At 34.7% G+C, this 20,105-nt stretch overlaps 1 protein-coding gene across 9 annotated transcripts in view; it reads right to left on the bottom strand.

Moving 5' to 3' along the window:
- LOC145673108 (mannosylglucosyl-3-phosphoglycerate phosphatase) overlaps window positions 1-20,105 on the bottom strand; it is a 304,267-nt gene that overhangs the window by 79,491 nt on the left and 204,671 nt on the right. For 2 of the 9 annotated variants that reach the window (XM_081742488.1, XM_081742480.1), the window contains exon 1: window positions 6,518-6,998. The exons of 4 other annotated variants lie outside the window; for them this stretch is intronic. The gene's annotated coding sequence lies outside the window, so the exon portion shown is untranslated. Of the gene's footprint in view, window positions 1-6,414; window positions 6,490-6,517; window positions 6,999-20,105 lie in introns of those variants that run through there. 3 more of the 9 variants (XM_081742522.1, XM_081742505.1, XM_081742541.1) reach the window with 3 other exon arrangements.

The raw sequence follows: 20,105 nt of genomic DNA, 5'->3' as shown, positions 1-20,105 counted from the left end.
GTAAGTATAGTTTTTAATATATTTCATTCTGCTCTGGTCAGAACTGTGTTTTATTTGTTAAGAATTACATATAAATCGGGAAACTCCCGCCTTAGCCATTGGGAAAATCCTGTTATTACTTTAAATGTATTTGTATGTAAAATTTTAAGGTCAACGTATCATAATCACTACGATAAACTGAGGTATTAAATTACAAAGTTGGCATGTAGATATCATTCAATAAAATAAAAACCGTCAAATCCAAGTTGATGTTGGAAGCTACGTAGGCAATTTATAAATTTTGCCAATTTCTATCAATAATTTAAACAACAGGCACTGATTCAATAGAAATATATAATTTGGTTTCATTTCGTATGTTTAGGCTTAACATCCTTATGAAATACCAAGGTTACCACGGAGAAGACTTTCGCTTAAAGGGACACCTCGAATCGCTACTTGGTTTACACTTGAAAGATGGGTTGTGGTTCGATCGAGAATTGAACACGGGACCCCTTGATTAAAAGGTGAAAAGTAGATAAACGTAATGCGGATGGTTTGATATGTGGAAGCGTCACCATGAAGTTCATGTGATTTAAAGAGGTTTGTTTAAACCACCTTGGTTTGGTTTAAACCAGCCAACCATGATATTTACAAGGACATCCAAATTCATCAGGCCTTAAACAGAGTTCCAACAAACACTATTTTGATACATCTTTATGAAACTATATTCTTGCTAAAATAGATCGCTGCCGTTATTGTCCCTTTATTTGTTGCCATTATTGCTCCATAGCATAACAAAATGGTGCAAATCCTTTTACTAATGTAGAAATCCATGACATACAAGGTATGAATCTCTCTAACACACAAAAACAGCTACGGGAACTATCCTGCGATACTTCATGGAAAAACGTATTCAAAGAAAATGATCTTTGTAGCTTTTGGTTGCGTGTGCGCTGTGAGTATGAAGTGTTGTCTAAAAAGGTTTTGCTGCTTTTCCTTCCACTAACTTACGTGAGCAGACCTTTTCTGTTCTTTGCAGTATTAAAACCTTAAAGAGAAATAGTCCTAATATAGAATCGGACCTAAGATTGATTGTGAGAAAACTTATTCCAGATTTCAGTGCAATTATGGAAAAACACGAAGAATTTCATTCCTCACATTAATGACCCCACATTTAAGAACATTGTTTATCAAGTGGATTTCCTTTTTTTAAAAATGTCTTGAAAGTTAATTGAAATTTCATTCACTAGGAAACAATCATGTACTTTTAGAGTAAATTACTTATTGCATTATTTTTTTCTTGATCTTTTTTTTTTTTTTTTTTTTTTTATCAGTGGTAATCTTAATTAATAGCTATACCATAAGAAATTTCTGATAACATTGCAAGGAGTCCGCGGATCACTTTCCGAATGAACAGAAAGCCCGCGTTATTGGGAAGTTTGAGAACCACTGACCTGCGCTGCTAAAAATGAGGAGAGATGAACCGAATTCTGAAGCTCCGAGGGTGTAAAGCTGAGAAACGAAGCCTCTGTTACCGAGCCGAGGTCAGCCGGTTGGCTGTCCCTGACCGAGGTCGGCCACCAAATATAACGATCTTTATCTCCCAGATGATGGGTTACTTGCTCACCAAATTTCGCTCAGATTCGGCCAGAAGTTACCGAGAAATAAAGTAGTAAATACAAGCCGGGTTAAGTCTGTCCAAGCTGGGCAGTAAATATACCCATCATTATTTATTAGATGATGGGCTAGTTGCCAACCAAATTTGGTTCAGATACAGGCAATACTTACTGAGAAATAAAATAACCATATACAAGACGAGCCACGTGAAGCCGAGCCGACTGTGTGCAAACTTACATAATTCAGTGACTATTTCTAAATAAGACCTGGCAACACTGATGTGGCAAGTCTTGTATATGTACTGAATAATGAAGTATTATGGCTATTAAATGAACTTTATGGTGTTTTCTTTTCCTTTTTTTTGGGGGGGGGGGTGTATGTTTATGTATGTATATATGAAATTAGAGAGATTAAGGATGGCAACAGTTATTGATCTTCAATTATTTTTGCATTCAATTGTTTTGGAAAGAAACACGCTGAAGGAGCTGGAGTATTGTTAAGAGAACCATTAAGAAAAGTAAGTATAAGTGTAAAACAAATATAAACTTCAAAAATTTAAGAAACAAAGTGCAGCATTGTGCCATAATGGAGAGCAGCATATACTGTTATAATCTATTTTCCAAACTTGGCCACAAGTAAGTATTTTAACCACTCCTAACTCTAAACCAGTACATACATTCTCAGAGACCCCACTGAACGCTGTACACAATTTCTACTGCAGTGATGAAGTGAGCCGTGTAAAAGCAGGGTAGGATGTTATATCTATGAAACGACGTGAAGAACGTGTTTTTGTCGCTAAAAGACTTTTACTGTACAACTTGAAAGAGATATTCAAGATTTTTAAAGACAGCCACTCACACACAAGTTTCTCAAAGTTTGCTGAACTCAACACAAAACTGTGCTTAGCAGAAGGCTGGTCTGGTACGGATACTGTGTGTGTCTGCACTATTCACCAGACGACAATGGAAGGTTAAAATCTTGCATGTTTTAAGTATGCACAGTGATTTGTATATCTCTACATATGAGGAATGTTTACAGAAGTTCATATGTAGCGACCAAGTGAATGTCATTTAAATACATATAAAAAATCCCCAGATATTACTCTCCTTCATGATTCACTACTGCAGATTGTAGACAGTAATACGATAGATGAAAAAGATGGGCGAACATTGACCATTGTAATTTATAAACAATTATGAGGAATACACAGAACTTTGTCGACGAATTCTGTGAAAAACTAATGAAATTAAGAAGATATTCGTTCATTGCAAAACAGCACATGAACTACCAAAAAAAAGTCTGAAGCGATCTATTGAACTTGGTGAATTTCTTGTTATTTGTGACTTGGTGGAAAATTATTCACTTGTTGTTCAAGACGGTAGTCAAGGGTACCACTGGTCAAATACTCAAGGGCACCCATTTGTAGCCTATTACAGAAAAAGTGACACATTAAAACATATTAGCTAGGGTGGTTACTTCTGAATTTCTTAAACATGATCCTGTGGCCGTCTAGTTGTTTCAGAAGTAATTTATAATATTTTTGTTAGATGAATTTGAAACTGTGCAAAAACTTTATTTTATTTTTCTGGCAGTGCAGCTTTGCAATACACGAACAAAGAAAACTTCATCACCAGACTGAGTTCCATGTGGGTGCAGAATGGCCATGCTTAAGGTCCCGGAGATGATCTTTCTGGTTGTTTAAAGAGAGAGAGACCATTAGATTATCAAATTTTGACCCCTTGGCATTTGTACACTTTGGCTGTTAAAAACATGCCATCAGTTTACTTTTCATTTTGTACAGTGAACATCTGCATGAAGAACGATTTCTGACTAAGAAATTCAAACACATCACAACCATTCCTGGAACACAGTCTTATTATACTGTTATTCCCACTTCTAAGGATAAAATTACGGTGAAGCTACATTCCACGTTTACTGACACCAAGATGATGTCAATTACCACGGAAGATGCAGATATTCGTTTTTTAAAACATTCTATTTATCATATGTAGATACGACAATTTCTGATTGTTGACTTGTGTGTTGTCAAAATACACTGAACATGAAACAGTGACATTCAGTTTCATCCACACGGTCCATCCTCCTCATACTGCTACCCCCAAGTGTCTGATGTACTGACCATTCCGTGAACATCAATCCTTATGCTGGTTAATGTTACCACAGCAACTGGTAGTACATATTGCATAGGTGAATCTGATTTTAACAGCCTAGATCTTTCAAGGCACTACAACTGTGTCAGTAAGAGGTTCATAGTTTCTTCCCATTTAATGAGTATCTTTCCAGTTACATGGATCTCCCATTCATACATTATAATGTGTGTGTACTTCCTTACATTTCAACCACTGGTTTCTAAGTTTGGATGTATGATTCCAATTTGTGTCTTTTCTTATAAAAACTTTCTTCAACCAGTGGGGGTTATGACAAAGAGAATTCAAATTACACGAAATGTGAAGAACCGCTGATTTAAATAATTTTGTAACATCAGTGTGATCCTAGGTACTGCACTATGTTTTATGCCAATTTTGAAGCAATTGTGAAGGATTGATTTTTTAAAAATATAAATTCAAAATGAAAATTTCAAAACAGATGCTCACTATTTATTTCTCATGTTATATATTTTCTTGATCCAAGCAATAGGTAATCACGTCTTCCAATGGTCTTACCTACTTCAAGTCGATTGGTAAAAATTTACGGATTTTATACAACTTTCCTGAAAGTACTTAGTTGCAAACCACCATTTTTGGAATACCTTATATATTTTCTGTGTATATATTCAGGATATTTTATTTGCGGTTTTCGTAACATTTACCCCTAACCATTGCTGCATGTAAAATTTCAGAAAAATCGGTGCGGTTCACGTACAAATTTCTACGAAGATTGATTGACTTCATATGGAAAAATCTTTAAGTTTTACGTCCCACGGTTATGTCGGTTAGGTTAAAGGAGACTGTGATGATGAGAGAAGAGTGAAAATAGTGGAATGAAGAAAGTGGGAGGAAACGGGAGAACCCCGAGAAAACTCACGAGCACGGTTTTTGTCCACCACAAGGTCCACACGGCGCGAGCTGGGATCGAACCAGGGACCCCAAGCACCGAAGAACGCTCTACCACTGTGCCACCGCGCCCCCCACAGATTGACTTCATATCGGATTGTCCCACATGGAGAAAGGCATTTTAGTATTTGTTTATACTAATATACGAGTCTCTACTACAAAAGAAAAAATTAGTCGCATTGCTTTTTGTTTCAGTTGAAAACAATCACAGCGAATTAGATCGAGCACGAACAATATTAGTTGTATATGATTTCCAGACCTACTTTTTTATTCTATTTTGAGCAGCTATGCTTGATAAACGCTAATTCTGAAATTGGGCGAGTACTGAGGAACACGACTGAAGAAAGCAACTATAATCACGTTCAGATTATCATTCCAATTCAAGTTTTGAAGTATAGCCTATTTTTGAAGGTGGTATTATTATTATTATTATTATTTGGACTGGAGATCCAGCCACTCTGGTTGAAGGTGAATCGTAATGAAATAATTGGTGCCTAACATAACGTAAAAAGTAACGGAAGAATCCCGAGAAAACTCATGGACATGATGTGTATCACAAACTCACTTGGCCTGAGGTCGAACAGGGGACCTCTAACAACAGAGGTGAGCGTTCTACCACTGAGCCACTATTCCCCAACAAATTCAATATAAGCGTTGGTATTTTTGAATGAGAATACAAACAAGTACGTGCTTATTTTCAGTGTAATAACCAAGATTTCAGATAGCGAACGTCTCAGCACCTTGATATTCTGTGCTAGTCGCCTGATCCCGCTTACTTCCTGATGAATCACCAAACAAATCTCCTTCTGCAAACCTGCTATAAATTGAAATTCATAGTGAAACACTTTAACGTTCAGTTTTACTATACAGATCCATAGTATAAATAATAGTAGTAAGAACGGGTTAGAAGCCCCGCAGGGGTTGGTTGGGTTCTGTTTTGGACATGAAATGGGCAAATTAATGACTTGCCTAATTTTTTTCTGTACGTTTTACAATCTATAGATCCGTATAGTAAAACTGCACCGGTTTTAAGACATGAAGTGGCCATTTTTTCAGGGAACTATTTGTAGTCATGTTTGTGATACCCCGCTTACCCTAATATACTGTATGTCGTTAAAATAGCGTTTTTTTTTTTTTTTTTTAATTACACTGCAAATTGGGAAAGTTTTTTAAACTTACATTGCACTTCTTCCTTTTGAAATTTTAATTGAGGGGCGCCAAAACAAATCATGAAGGTAAATACAATGTCATATAACCTAACCTAATCTAACTCACCCTAACCAAAATTAGGCTATAGCTATAAAAAAAAAGTATGAATTCTTAGGAAAATATTCTGCCCCCCGTAATTAGAATTTATCCTAACATATTTAAGTTGTAAATTCCTACTTTGTCACCATATTCTTAACAAAAACCAATCAAAGTCCCGATATTTCATTAACTATACCGCAAAACTAAACTACCAAAATTTTAGTGAACAAATAAATAATATTCTCAATTTAGATGCGTCCTCTTCGATGCATTGCTGTCTTTTACTTGAGACAGTACTTAAAATTCCGTCTCGGACATAAAGATATCAAAGGAAATAAATAATATACATGACAATGCTTAATGATTTGCATTAAATCCAGATAAGCAGTTTACGTAAAAATATTTTGCGCCTGTTCACTCCAAGCTAATTATAGTTTCCTGTTTATCATCAATGATTCAATTTCATTATTTAGAATAATTAAACGAAATTACTTACTATTTCTGTTACTAAATATAAAAATGTATTTACTTCACAATACTGTTACAGTACAAATTTACAATATGAAATTGAACGACTGCATATTTTCATTGTAGCTTACCTGTACGAGTTAATACATACTGATCCGTGGCACCGCCTGCCTTCGAAATATGGTTCTTTTTAATTCCAAAACATAATTACGTATAATTAAATTCATTTTCATTTTCAACAATGTTAAGATACTCTTCTGTTTTCATTTACGATTTACAGGTCCACTCAAATTCATATCGCATGTTCCTTCCGTTCTTTGAGCAGCACCATAATATCGATTGTCGTCTGCTACACATTGCCCTTGCGCGATTCGACTCTCTGCAGTCTGTACTCTGTAGCCGACCGTTTCCGTATTCCTGAGGGGATTTATATTTATAACTTACCAGGTGGACTATTAACTTTCGAAGCACGATTTGTAACTTTGAATAACGCACATATCTTTTAATATAAACCTGTGAATACTTGTGAAATTGATTAGATTCATTGCTAGCGACTCCCTGACCAAACGATTACCAGCGTTAGTAGTAATTTGACATTTGACATTTATATCAGATGGGAATATACACGACAAACAATTCTGCAAGAAAGAAGCATACGCAGGAAAATGGGGTAGTCCCGTTGAGCGATCAAGTATGCCATTATTAGCCTTCAAATAAACTTATTTAAACTTAACGTAAAACTTAGGATAGGTAGTTAGTCTGTCCGTTCGTTCACTACTTTACACGATTAACTGTTGAATGAAAGCAGGGACGTAGCTAGAGGGGGCACGGGGGAGGGCCCCGCAAATATTTACTTAAAATTATATGTTACAAGTTGTTTTTATCCGACAATAAATGAAATTTTATCCACAGGAAACGGGAGTTATTCATAGCTAATTCTAAGAAAAGTTAAGACCTATATTTTAAATCCATTTGTAGGATATTTCTTAAACGTTAAGTGAACGGTGATAAGAGTATAAGATGAGAGTAACTTTGGTGGCCGGGCGTCATCTTCGTTAACACTGCAGGGTTCTTCCAGCCCTTCGTGTGATTCCAGCATTATAGTTGCCTTAAGGTACTAAGGGCTAAAAATCTATGTGAATGCACTTTTTGTAACTGACTAAGACAAAACTGAAAGGTTGATTCGACTCGGGGACTAGAAGGATGCATCGTAAGCTGTCGGGGCATTGGGCAACATTACGATGGGGCGAGCGTTATGAGAGGTGACATAGGTGGTGTGCAAAAGTTATTTCGGAAGTCTCATCCCTTTGCATTATACATCCATTGCTATGGCTAATGTAAGTGTTGCAGCGTTGCACAACCACCGAAGTATAACAAGAAAAAATATTATTAGCAGTAGTAGTAAAGGACAGAAAAAATACTTTCTAATACTCTCATATATACTTTAAATAACATATTTTTTACTTCTATAACCGTTTGTTCCGTTAATCCATTTTAAAAAAGCGAAAAACAATCCGTAACAGAGTCTCTAATTTATATTGCGTTGCAGCGAGCATACAATGACCAGATTTCTACACCGCGGCAATTGGAGCGAATATTACAGGTCCAGTCTCCTTTCCCGTACCTCAGTAGTTAAAGTCTCTGGTCGTTGCAGTGCTTCTGTAACACAGTATAGCTTCCAGTGAACGAGAAGGTTCTTCGCGCTAAATAAGATTTCTGAATTCTATTTCACTACCAATTAACAAATGGAATTTATTTTTATGCATTCATATTTTTAAATTACGGATCTATACTGAAGCAAACCAATATAATGACCATTAAAAAAAGTAATTGCAGAATTACAAAATAAGAAAGAAAATATGTAGTAGAGCAGAAAACAAATTAAAGTAAACATCAGGACCGGCGCGAGGGGGGGTCGAGTCGTGCCACTGCCCAGGGCGGCAAGTCTAATGGGAGGCAAAATTTGAAAAAGAAACGAATACTATCAAAATATAATGCTTCGATAATAGGCCCACATGCAAAAATAAAATTGTGTTCACCTGAGAATGTAATTGAACTTACTTCACTCAGATTCAGGAAAATATGCACTCAGGAAATTCTCCCTCATTCCCCCTCATTTTCAATTATCAAACAGGTATATCGTTCAATATTTCCTTTGCAGCGGCGTATATAAGCTTTTTCAGTAGGCTGAATAAGATTATCAAGGTGTCTTTTATATTCTTTTTTCAATTCAGCAATGTTCTAACACTCCACTCTTAAGTATGCAAAAAGTACACTCCCACTTGAGACAGGCCATTCTAGTCTACAGCCTGTATAGCCTCTCGAGACATGCCGAAGCACATTACAAAAACCTAATAGAACGACTAGTCGCAATAATACAGTTTTTAGGTGAACAATGTCTATCGTTACGTGGAACATCGGAGAACTTTACACAAGCAATAATGTAAATTTTCTGAAACTGGTAGAACTCTTTGCAAAGTTTGACAGCGTCATGGCCGAACACATCAAAGAACCGTGGGAGACAAAATAAATACCACCATTACTTAGGAAAAAATGTCCAAATAAAACTATTCAAATTCTTAGTGAACAAATAAATAGTAAAATACTGTCTTCGTTGAGAGCTCAAAATATTATAGTATAATACTAGACTGTATGCCAGATATTTCTGGTAACAGAGCAAATGACAATAATCGTTCGTTTTGTACAAATTACATACAGTACGAGGTAGAGGATGAAGCTATTGAAGTCCAGAAACAAGATACAAGATTGATTTTTATTACAAAATTCTAGACGTGATTGCGTTAGCTTTAAGAGAAAGGTTTGAATAACTTAAACATCACAGTCAGTATATTTATTTTCTTTATGATATAAGTAATCTTAAAGATATGCCACCTGAACTTTTGTGTGAAAAGTGCAGTGAACTTGCCAGCATTTTAACACAAGAAGAATAGAAAGATATTAACCCCAGGGATTTGAAAGACGAACTGAAAGTGTTATCCGCTATAATGAAGCCTAAAAGTTCACTAAAAGAGACTAAATTAATTAAGAAACATGACTGCTTCCAATGTCTGTGTTGCACTTAGGATTTTGTTAACCTTACCAGTAAGAGTGGCAAGTGGAGATAGAAGTGTTTCGAAACTTAAGCTTATTAAAAAACTATCTACGTTCTCTCATGTCTGAAACATGCTTAAGTGGTCTAGCGTTGATATCAATAGAACATGAATTGAGTGAAACACTGGACTACGCGAAAGTGATATAGGAATTTGCTCATATCAAAGTAAGAAAAGTTTCTTTCAATTAAGGATGTTAAATTTATGTATCTTCAATATGATTTAGTACATTACAAGGCTTATGCTAATCACTTAGGTTTTTTCCGTAATATCTGATTCATTATATAATCTTCGTGCTCCATATGCTATTGGAAGCACCTTTTGATAAGCTTAGAGATTAAAATCCTTAGTCGCGACTAAATATCATATGATACATACATACACACACACACACACACACACACATATATATATATATATATATATATATATATATATATATATATATATATATATAGATAGATAGATAGATAGATAGATAGATAGATAGATAGATAGATAGATATTCTGTATGCTCTGCTGTATATCACAGTCACAGATATACAGAAAAATGGAGTATACTGAATATTGTGTCATGTATGGAGCATTTAAGAGAGGTAGTTGAATCTTTTGTTTATTTTTTCATGTGATACATGTTTTTAAATGGGGTATCTTACTTTTTCGTGATACTTGAATGTCTTCTGTCAAAATAAGGTTTGCAGACTAAAGGGGCGGCACGTAAAAGTACCGCCCAGGGCGACAAAAATTCTATCGCCGGCCCTGGTAAACATGCATTTACAAGTTAATTCTTAGCTTATATAGACAATAAAGGTTTCTTGTACAGTAATTTGTGAACCAAATATTAATAAGTCAATATATAGAATCCCCCCCTGTGGATAGTATTTTAATACATACACACACACACACACACACACACACACACATATATATATATATATATATATATATATATATATATATATATATATATATATATAATACAAGTGTATTTTATACTCTTGATAACTTTCCACATAAAATTGTATGATGAATTTGGGGCTAGTTAACAATGCTCAGGGGTGCAGCCACGAGGTGTTCCACCGGGTCCGGACCTCACAAAAATTTCGAAACTCGACTACCTAACATTTGTAGACTTTCTTAACGATATACACATGTTTAACAGAGAAATGATTGATGTAGGCTAAATATATTATTTTACGCCTCATCATGTACTTTTTCTTTTCTTGGGGCAGCGGGGGCACAGTGGTAGAACATACACCTCTGGTGCCTGGGGTCCTTGGTTCGATCCCAGCTCGAGCCAATTGAGATTTGTGGTGGACAAACACTATGTGCGTGGGTTTTCTTGGGGTTCTCCCGTTTCCTCCCACTTTCTTCATTCCACCATTTCATTCATTTCTCATTATCACCGTGCCCTTTAGCCTAGCGGCATAATCGTGGGACGTATTCGTAAAACTTCAATATTTCATTTCATTTCATTTTTCTTTCCTCATAAAAATAATCGTTCTATCATTTTTTTTTTCTAAGAATATAGGTGACAGTAATAAGAATTACTTATTGTCTTTTCGGGTGCAGAATAACACAGGTTCGATATTACATAGACGTATTGGACCCCCTCAAATACTTTGGACCCATCCCAGCAAACATTTCTGAGTGCAAAACTGGCAATGATGTTTGTTTTGACTTCTGGCTTCTGTTACATACTGATTCTACACCTGCCCGGTTTCAAAGTTTGCTTTCCAAAACATATGACATTGATAAGCACTGTTTTGCCTCATGTGGAAGTATATTGTTTTCGTCGTGCATTGCTTACAACCAAGACAGATGATTTGGAATGTAGTTTTTCTTTTATGCACGTGTGTGTGTAAAAGAAACATTCGCGATTTATATACCTCTTTTGTGTCAACTGTTTTGGCTTTTATATCAGTTTTATTTAATGTTATTTTGGTTTTTAGTTATTAGATTTACTTGTATTGTATGTGCTATAATTCTGTAAATAACCTATAAATTCTGAATGAATTCTATACCATGATTTCTGTAGAGTCTAAATATTTAAAAAAAAAAAAAATGCCCAGCTCTCTACTGAGGAAAAACTTGTTTGCACTAGATAGATTTCCGTAATTTATGTTATATTTTCCTACATAAACTGTGAATAAAGTATGTTCAATGTGCATTTTTTTTATAACACTAATTTCTGCTACGAACTCTCTTCAGTTAACGCTGAAGAGGAATTCGGATCACTGTCAGCGACTGAGTTTGCTAGAATGAATCGTTCGCAATAATCTAGAAAAAATATTTAGTGAATCTACAAAGCTTCTGAAATTAATATTAACTGTACCTATGGCGTCAGCAAAAGACGGAAAGTTTTTTTCCACATGGGAAAGAATTGACACTTTCAAGGAATTGAATGTCCCAAGAAAGGTTATCACCATTGATTATGCTTTCCATCGAAAAAAAACTGACAATTAGAATACGAATCAGTATGTATTAGGCAGATTTGCTCTAATCAAAGAGAGGAGAATGGACTTGATAAAATGTTCTGCATTATTATTATTTATTTTTTTAACATAATTTTATTTAATTTCACATGTCACATAGCATTTGCATCTAAAGTTATGCTGATTGGTCAATGAGCCCATTTTATATCTTCCGTCTCCGATCGTTCGTACTGCAACACCCGAAACTACAATCCACCGGCCGCCACTGATTGCTATACGCACCCGTTAAATTTAATAATTGTACAGATGTTTTCGTTCGAACAATCAAATACTTTTTTTATTATTATTTATTTATTGCAGACTTTGTATAATTATTTCTCCGCCGTAAAAGCTCATGAACGATTACAGCAAGTGCAGACAGCGTCATGTTTGGAGCAGTCCAGTTTACCTGGACCTTGAAATATTCGTTGGGCTTCACATATTCGTTGACTGAATTCTGTGAAAAAGAATTATGGAGCTATAATCTCTGCATTAGAGGGTATGGATGCTAAGAAGACTACTGAAGCAGAGCGCAGAGGTATTGCAAACAAACTAAAATCATTCGCAACTGTTTCATGCTTGATTGTTTCTAGCAAGATTTTGGGAATTACTAGTGGCCTGAATAATTTTTTACAAGAAGAAGACATTGCCCTAGCAGACGCCCAGCTACTTATTCGTTCGGTTTTTGAAGCCATAAAAGAACTTAGAATAGAAGAAAATTCATTGAAACTCTACACTGAATCATTGGAATTTGCCAAACAGAATGGTGTAGAATGTTTTAACCAACCAAAGAGCAGAGAAAAGCGAGATAATAGTAGTAGTATTAAAGATTTTCTGGTTTCGGGTAGTATTCCGAAGAAAAGAACACAGGGTTACACTGAAGCAGGGTTTTCATACATAACTCTTATATGCAGTAGTTAACAACATTGTGAACGAGTTTGACAGACAATTCTCCAAGGAAAATATATATGTGATTCGTGGCATTTGTCATCCTAAATCAAAACTGTTCTTGATAAAGGAGGCAATGAAGGAGTTTGCTACGCAATTCCAAATAAATTTTCCTGAACATGAATTCGTTGTTGTTAAAAAAAAAAAAAAAAAAAAAAAAAAAAAAAAAAAAGAATCTCTTATGAAGAGAAAAGAAATTACAAATATCTTGGACCTGCATGCTGCTCTGCCCAAGTCAATTTTCTCCCAAACTCCGAATTTGCTGGAAATAATCTTGAGTGTCGTCAGCTTCTTGTGAGTGTTCTTTCAGAGGCTCCTGCTGGGGCGGATAGGCATCATTGGGGGGGGGGCTTTTCCCATAAGGGCCACTAGCACCTCAATGTCACAAATCCAGTTGCGCAGTTTTCTTCTACAGTAAGTCAATAGTGTTAACAATTAATAGTTAAAATCTTATATACTTTTATTAGCATATCATTCTGAATTATTCAAGGTATTACACAAAGTTCAAGGAATACTTATACAATAGATTACAAAATTAGCAGATGTTTTAGTGTACTACTTTTTGATGCTATAAAGTCGATCACTTTTTCATTCGGAACATTCTCTTTCCTCTTCAGTATACATCAACATAAATGTTTCCAAATGTTCCTGAGACATGGCACCCCTTAACTATTTTAAATATATTTCAGTTTTGAAAAACTTCTTTCACATGTTACCTGGCTTACTGACTAAGTCAACAGGAATTTGTATGCTACTAATAAACCTAGATAAGCATTACTTTACAAATTATAATTCTGCAAAATTAAAAAGTAGCGTGTTGGATAATTTTTGCAACATGATAGGTATGCACTCACGTTCCTTATGAAGAAATGTGTTTTTCTCTAATCCTGATTCACTTGTGCTATCAGCATAATGAGTCGTTTCTTCTCGGTTGTACTCGTCAGCAAGACTGACTTTCAAGAATTCCACTTTCTTGACAAGTCCAATAGTTCTTCTTTTATAGAATCCTTCGAAGCTTACAGGTATTTACAGATTTCTTTCAGAAGGTGCGTAAGCTTATCGAAAGCCGTGTATGGGAGTTCTGTTACTTGGTTGAAGTTTCTAAGGTCCAAACACGACAAATCAGTCCATAAAGTATCTATCTTGCTTTTGAATCTTAAAGATATAATCGAAATTACCGTATCCAATATTGATCTCTCATTAATCCGTCCACCGCATCCAAAGGATTGATTAATCATGCGCTTACAGAGAGGAAACGAAATTACCCACGTATACGGGACTTAGTCTGACCATCGAGCTTCAATAATACAGGAACGTTAGTACACACAGCAGTCATAGCTCGAACAGTGTCGAAGAAAAATAATGATATCTGAGCAGCTTGCTCGCATGTGATTGTTATATGACTTTAAAGTGGGGCAGTACCGTTTTCTCCCACTTTCTTCATTCCACCATTTCATTCATTTCTCATCCAGGAATGAATTCAGGGGGTAGCCCGGGGGGAATCTTGACCTCAAAGAAAATTTATCCCCCCCCCCCGGAGAAACTCCCAAAATTTCAGTCACAAAATGTAGAAATTACTTCACCCAATTATTTGCTTTTCTTTCCGTGCACGTGCAGACGAAATCCGATCTCTCAATATACATATAAATGACGCAGACACATTCTATATAAATATTAAACATGTAACATCTAAGATAGAATACCAAATAGTCAATAAAACCTGTATTTCTTAACGCTATGAGCGAGTTCGGCAGAACATGAAATTGTCAACTGTTGAAGAAAGGTTTGTATTTTAGTAGGTATTATACTCTCGCCCTTTATTATATATTAGTAGGTAGCACTAGCACAGATTGAGATAGGAAAGGAAATATAGGGAAGATCTTTCGATCATTCCATATGATCTCTGATGTCAGCAGACTTCAGTTCTTGAAAATATACAGTTCTTGCATTATTTGAAATATAGGCCTAAATCCCATTTCTCGCATCGGAAGTAACAGACTTAAATGTGTTTGACGATTGTTAAAGTAAACACAACTTTCTTTAACTAAAAATAAGGCAGTTAAAGGGTGAGATTCAGAGGGATCAGGGAGGAACAGTTATCCCTCTTGGGTTAGAGATTTATATAGAATGTATCAATATAATAATAGTATATAAAACGAAAGATTGCTATTGAAGGTTACAAAGATCCTGCTCACTGCCGTGCCATGGGGGAGGGGCAAGCGGGGCGACGGCCCCGGGCGCCGAAGTAAGGCGCGCAAAATTCGTGAGGAAAAAAGAAAAGAAGGAAAAAAGAGAGGAATGAAACACATGTGCACATGTGGGCATGTGCACACATATAAAAAGAAACGAAAAAAGTACTAAAAAGTGCTCAAAATCAAGGAAGAGTAGGGTTTACTTTTTAAAATTTTCTCACCTTTTGCAGCTGGTCTGTCTCATATGTACGGGGGTGCCGTCGTATACTCTTGCCCCAAGCGCTGATTTTCCACGACACGGCACTAATCTACTGAAGATTTTTGTTAAGATATTCCTAAGTATGTTTGTTTTAGGACAAAAAATATTTGAGTTAATTTAAATCTTTTTAAAAACTTCTACATTAGTAACAAACAGTAACTACTGAATATAGGAAATAATAACAAAAATAGCTACTGTAAATAGGAGTTAAAGTTTAGTCTAAAATATTTTTACCAGTCTTTATTTAATGTTGTAGATAAAATTTAACGATTGTTTTTTTTTTTTTTTTAATTATAATCTCACATTGAATATTTATCAGCAATTAGTCTCAATATTAGGTAAGATGTGCATATGAATGGAATTGTTAAATATGCTGTTTTCTTGGAAAAATACAGAAAAACAACCCTCCCCCCGAGGAGTTCACAGTCTCCCCCGGGTGAAAATGTCTGAATTCAACACTGTTCTCATCATCACCGTCTCCTTTAGCCTAACCGGCACAAGCGTGGGACGTAAAACTGTTTTTTTTTTTTTTAACTTCACGGGTAACAGTGACATTAGCAGTGCCTAATCATACCCCGTTTAAAATCTACAACACTTCCTAGCTTCTATACAACTTGCACGGTAGCAAAGGAACGTTGGTTACCAACAATAAAAGAATATAGAGCTTCTCTCTTTCCAAAATGTCCCTCCCAATATCCCATATATGAAATCGCAAGTTCTTTACTATCCTTAATAGAGTTCGTTTTATTATACTGCGAAGCGGATAAATAAGAAAAGTTTATGGTTTTATCTGTTTCCAACGATTCGGTGTTGCTAAATGAAACTGTTGTAGTTTTCTGGGGGGTACGGTGGCTCAGTGACAGAGTGCTTACCTCTAGTGCGTGAGGTCTCTGGTTCGATCTCCGATTAAACAAGTTTATGGTGTTCGTGGGTTTTCTCGCGTTGCTCCTGTTTCCTACCACATTCTTACTCAATTCTTTCATCATCATTTACTTGTCATAATCATCTGTCTCCCTTAGCCTAACAGGCCTAAACGTGGGACGTTAAACTGAAAGATTTCATTTCATTTGAAACTGTCTTTACATAGGGCTTTATATATGATGCACTCTAAAGGTCGATAAAGGTAAGTTTTCTGTTGCAACTGTCACTTTTTTTTTTTTTTTTTTTTTTTTTTTTTTTTTTTTTTTTTTTTGCCGTAAATTGAGACGCTTTCGTGCAGTGATGATTTCGGGGTGGGTCGGACCAAAATTTCCCCGGATCTATATTTACCAGCTTAGTCAGTCTGTAGGATAATAATATTAGTACTATTTTTGTAAAGATAATTATTGCGCTACTTTTCATTATCATACTTATTCACAATATATAGTATGGAGTAGTTTATATCTATTTATCTTTCTTTATAAGATCTTGCATTTTGCGAAAAATTTGAATCGCAATTTATAATTTTTGGATAGCATTTTCGGAACACATGACATGAAATAATAAAAATAAGCAATTTTCGTATATAAGGAAACGTATGTGAAATGCAATACGATTGAAACAGTAGCTGGTTTTGAACATGTTCACATGAAGCTCTTCTTAAAGTGCTAAATCCGTAATGCTGTCAAGAAACGGAAAATTGGCATTACACAGTCCACGAATTGAATCATTTTTATTCCTATATTTGTGGATCAAAAGATCTAATATATTTCAGGCAAAATTCTTGTAGGCCTTATATCTCGAGAACTACATGTAGAGTAGCCAAACCAAAACTACCAATTTACTCAGTATTATGTGCTTATTCTGTAAAAAATACTAAAACTCGATTTAAGGACCGTTCAATAATTTTGTGGACCCTGATCCAAAAATTTCTATATATTTCATAGAATCAAACATTTTCTTGTACGCCCCATATTTTGAGAATTACATATAGTGTAGCCAAAACAAAACTAACAATTTACTCAGTATGATGTATTTATTCCGTAAAAAATACTAAAACTCGATTTAAGGACCGTTCAAAAATTTTGTGGACCATGATCCAAAAAATTCTATATATTTCATTCAATCAAACATTTTATTGTACGCCTTATATGTGGAGAGCTACATATCGTGTAGCCAAACCAAAACTATCACTTAACTCAGTATGATGTGTTTATTCCATAAAAAATATGAAAACTCGATTTAGGGACCATTCAAAAATTTTGTGGTCCCTGATCTAAAAAAAATCAATATACGTATTTCATACAATCAAACATTTTCTTGTACGCCCCATATTTTGAGAACTACATAAAGTGTAGCGTAACCGAAACTAACAATTTACTCAGTATGGTGTGCTTATTCCGTAAAAGAAAAGAAAAAGAAAAAGAGAAAAGAAAGAAAAATAAAAAAGAGAATTATATTTATGGGCCGTTCAAAAGTTATATGGCTACTGATCCAAAAAATTCAATATATTTCATAAAATCAAACATTTTCTTGTACGTCCCATATTTGAGAACTACATATAGTAGTTAGCTTAGTTTCGGTAGCCACATATTGCATATGAAAACAATTTACCAGCAAGAAAACAGCTTAATCGGCTGGGTTTTTACTGTCACAATAAAGTTAATAATATGCTTAATAATGAATGGACACTGTGAATTCCATCTTCAATTATAAAATGCTAATATAATTATGATGAAATAGTGACAAAAACACATCCTGAAAAGAAAGTGTCTTCATTATTCCGCACATGACATTTGCGCAAATGAGTACAAATTAAATTTCCAAGCTCTAACCAACGCATAGGACGTTCCGGCAATTATCATCGAATTAAATGGCATTTACTGGTAACATGGCAGAGCAGATTCATTCAAGCAAACCAAAATTGAAGTGTTCACTTGCTAATTACCTTAACAAAATAATTTCGGAACGAAAACTACGTCGTAGCTATGCACCAGCAACATAACAATTAGCTCTATTTATATGACAAATAAAAGTGTTAGATAAATTAAGAGAATTTACTATTATTATTAGCATTAACACTTCTATAACTGTCAAACAATTCAAACAGAATCTGTGTAAATTAGTATTGTTATTATTATCATTAGTGTTTACGTAACTTTGATAACAGAATAGCATTTGGGCAAGTGTGTTTTATTAGACTAGTATGGTTTAAAATAAGAAAATTAATATTCTCATAATTACAAATCTGGGGCTACTGCCCGCTGGGCAACCACGTAAATATAGCTCATACCCGGCGCGTCCTCCCTTTTATAGCGTTCCCTTAAAAAAAAAAAAAAAAAAAAAAAAAAAAAACTATTTAGTTATGAAAATGAATAAATTTCTTGTACATATATCTAATGAAAAATGTAAGGTTTTTCATGATAATACTGTTTATAAATGTTAAATGAAAATAAAAGTCATTTAGAGTTCTTTTTAAATAATGTCTTATAGTTAAAATCATGTGTTATACTCATAATAGAGATGGTGTCTATAGCAATATGCATCTGTAAGGCCCTCTATACACTATAGGATAGATTCTAGGAAATCTTTTACGATTTTTCCTAGAGTCAAAATCTCAACGTGTATGGCATCAGATCGCATGTCATTTCCAACACTTTGAACGATCCTATGAGATTTCCCTTGTTTAGAGCACGCTCTATTTCGGAAAGAAAATTCGTAACATTTCGATTTAAGATACATGAGAAAATTAAAACAAATTTAAAACAAATCTATATTCACATATTATGTACTAGACGTATTTATCAACCGCTTAAAGGATAGCATCTATAAATTTATTAAATAATCCTTTTTGAATGTAATGGTTTGTTTGGCAAACATATGAAGTTGCAAGTAATTTCCAAAGTTTGCCGCTGCCAAAAAGAAAAAAAAAGTTAATTGATTGCAGGTCTTTCCGTATATAAATCGCTTACTCATCCACTCTATATAAATATCTCTTAACTCCTTTTTACTCTCTCAACTTTTATATACAACATTGCTTACTGTTCACTCTAATGAATATTGAACTGCATTTACACATTGTTTATAAGTTTTTTTTTCCTTCCTTTAACGTGTGAATAGAACGAAAAAATGAAAAAGTGTAACACGAGCAGTAAACTTGATATTAAAACAACGATTGAAATGAAATTTTTGAGTTTTACGTCCCACGGTTATGCCGGTTAGGCTAAAGGAGACGGTGATGGTGAGAGATGAATGAAATGGTAGAATGAAGAAAGTAGGAGGAAACGGGAGAACACCGAAAAAACCCACGCACACGGTGTTTGTCCACCACAAAGTTCACTTGGCGGGAGCAGGGTTTGAACCCGAGATCCCTAGCACCAGAGGTGAACGCTCTACCACTGAGCCACCGCGGCCCCCAAACAACGATTGATATCAAAATAAATATAAAAAATATAAATTCTACAATATTGTTAGCATTTAACGGAAAAAATAATGTGCAAGAATAAGACATATCAATCGATACATCTAGTTCAATCGAACAAATTGATATGGGGTAAATGTAAATCCTCATGAGCAATTTTCGTGAAAATAGATTATTATTATTATTATTATTATTATTATTATTATTATTATTATTATTATTATTATTATTATTATTATTATTATTATTATTATTATTATTTTGTAAACTAAACACTGATGCTGTTAAGATAACCACATTACCTATAAGATGAAAGCCTTTCATTATAATACTAGCAAGATGACAGAATATAATATGATAATGCGATAGTTCAGAAATACATATTGTATTTTAACAA

This window comes from Thermobia domestica, chromosome 2, assembly GCF_964235325.1.
Source record: "Thermobia domestica chromosome 2, izTheDome1.hap1.1, whole genome shotgun sequence".
Taxonomy (NCBI): domain Eukaryota; kingdom Metazoa; phylum Arthropoda; class Insecta; order Zygentoma; family Lepismatidae; genus Thermobia; species Thermobia domestica.
The sequence above is the reverse complement of the archived record's forward strand: the minus strand, read 5'-3'. Positions and strand labels throughout refer to the sequence as shown.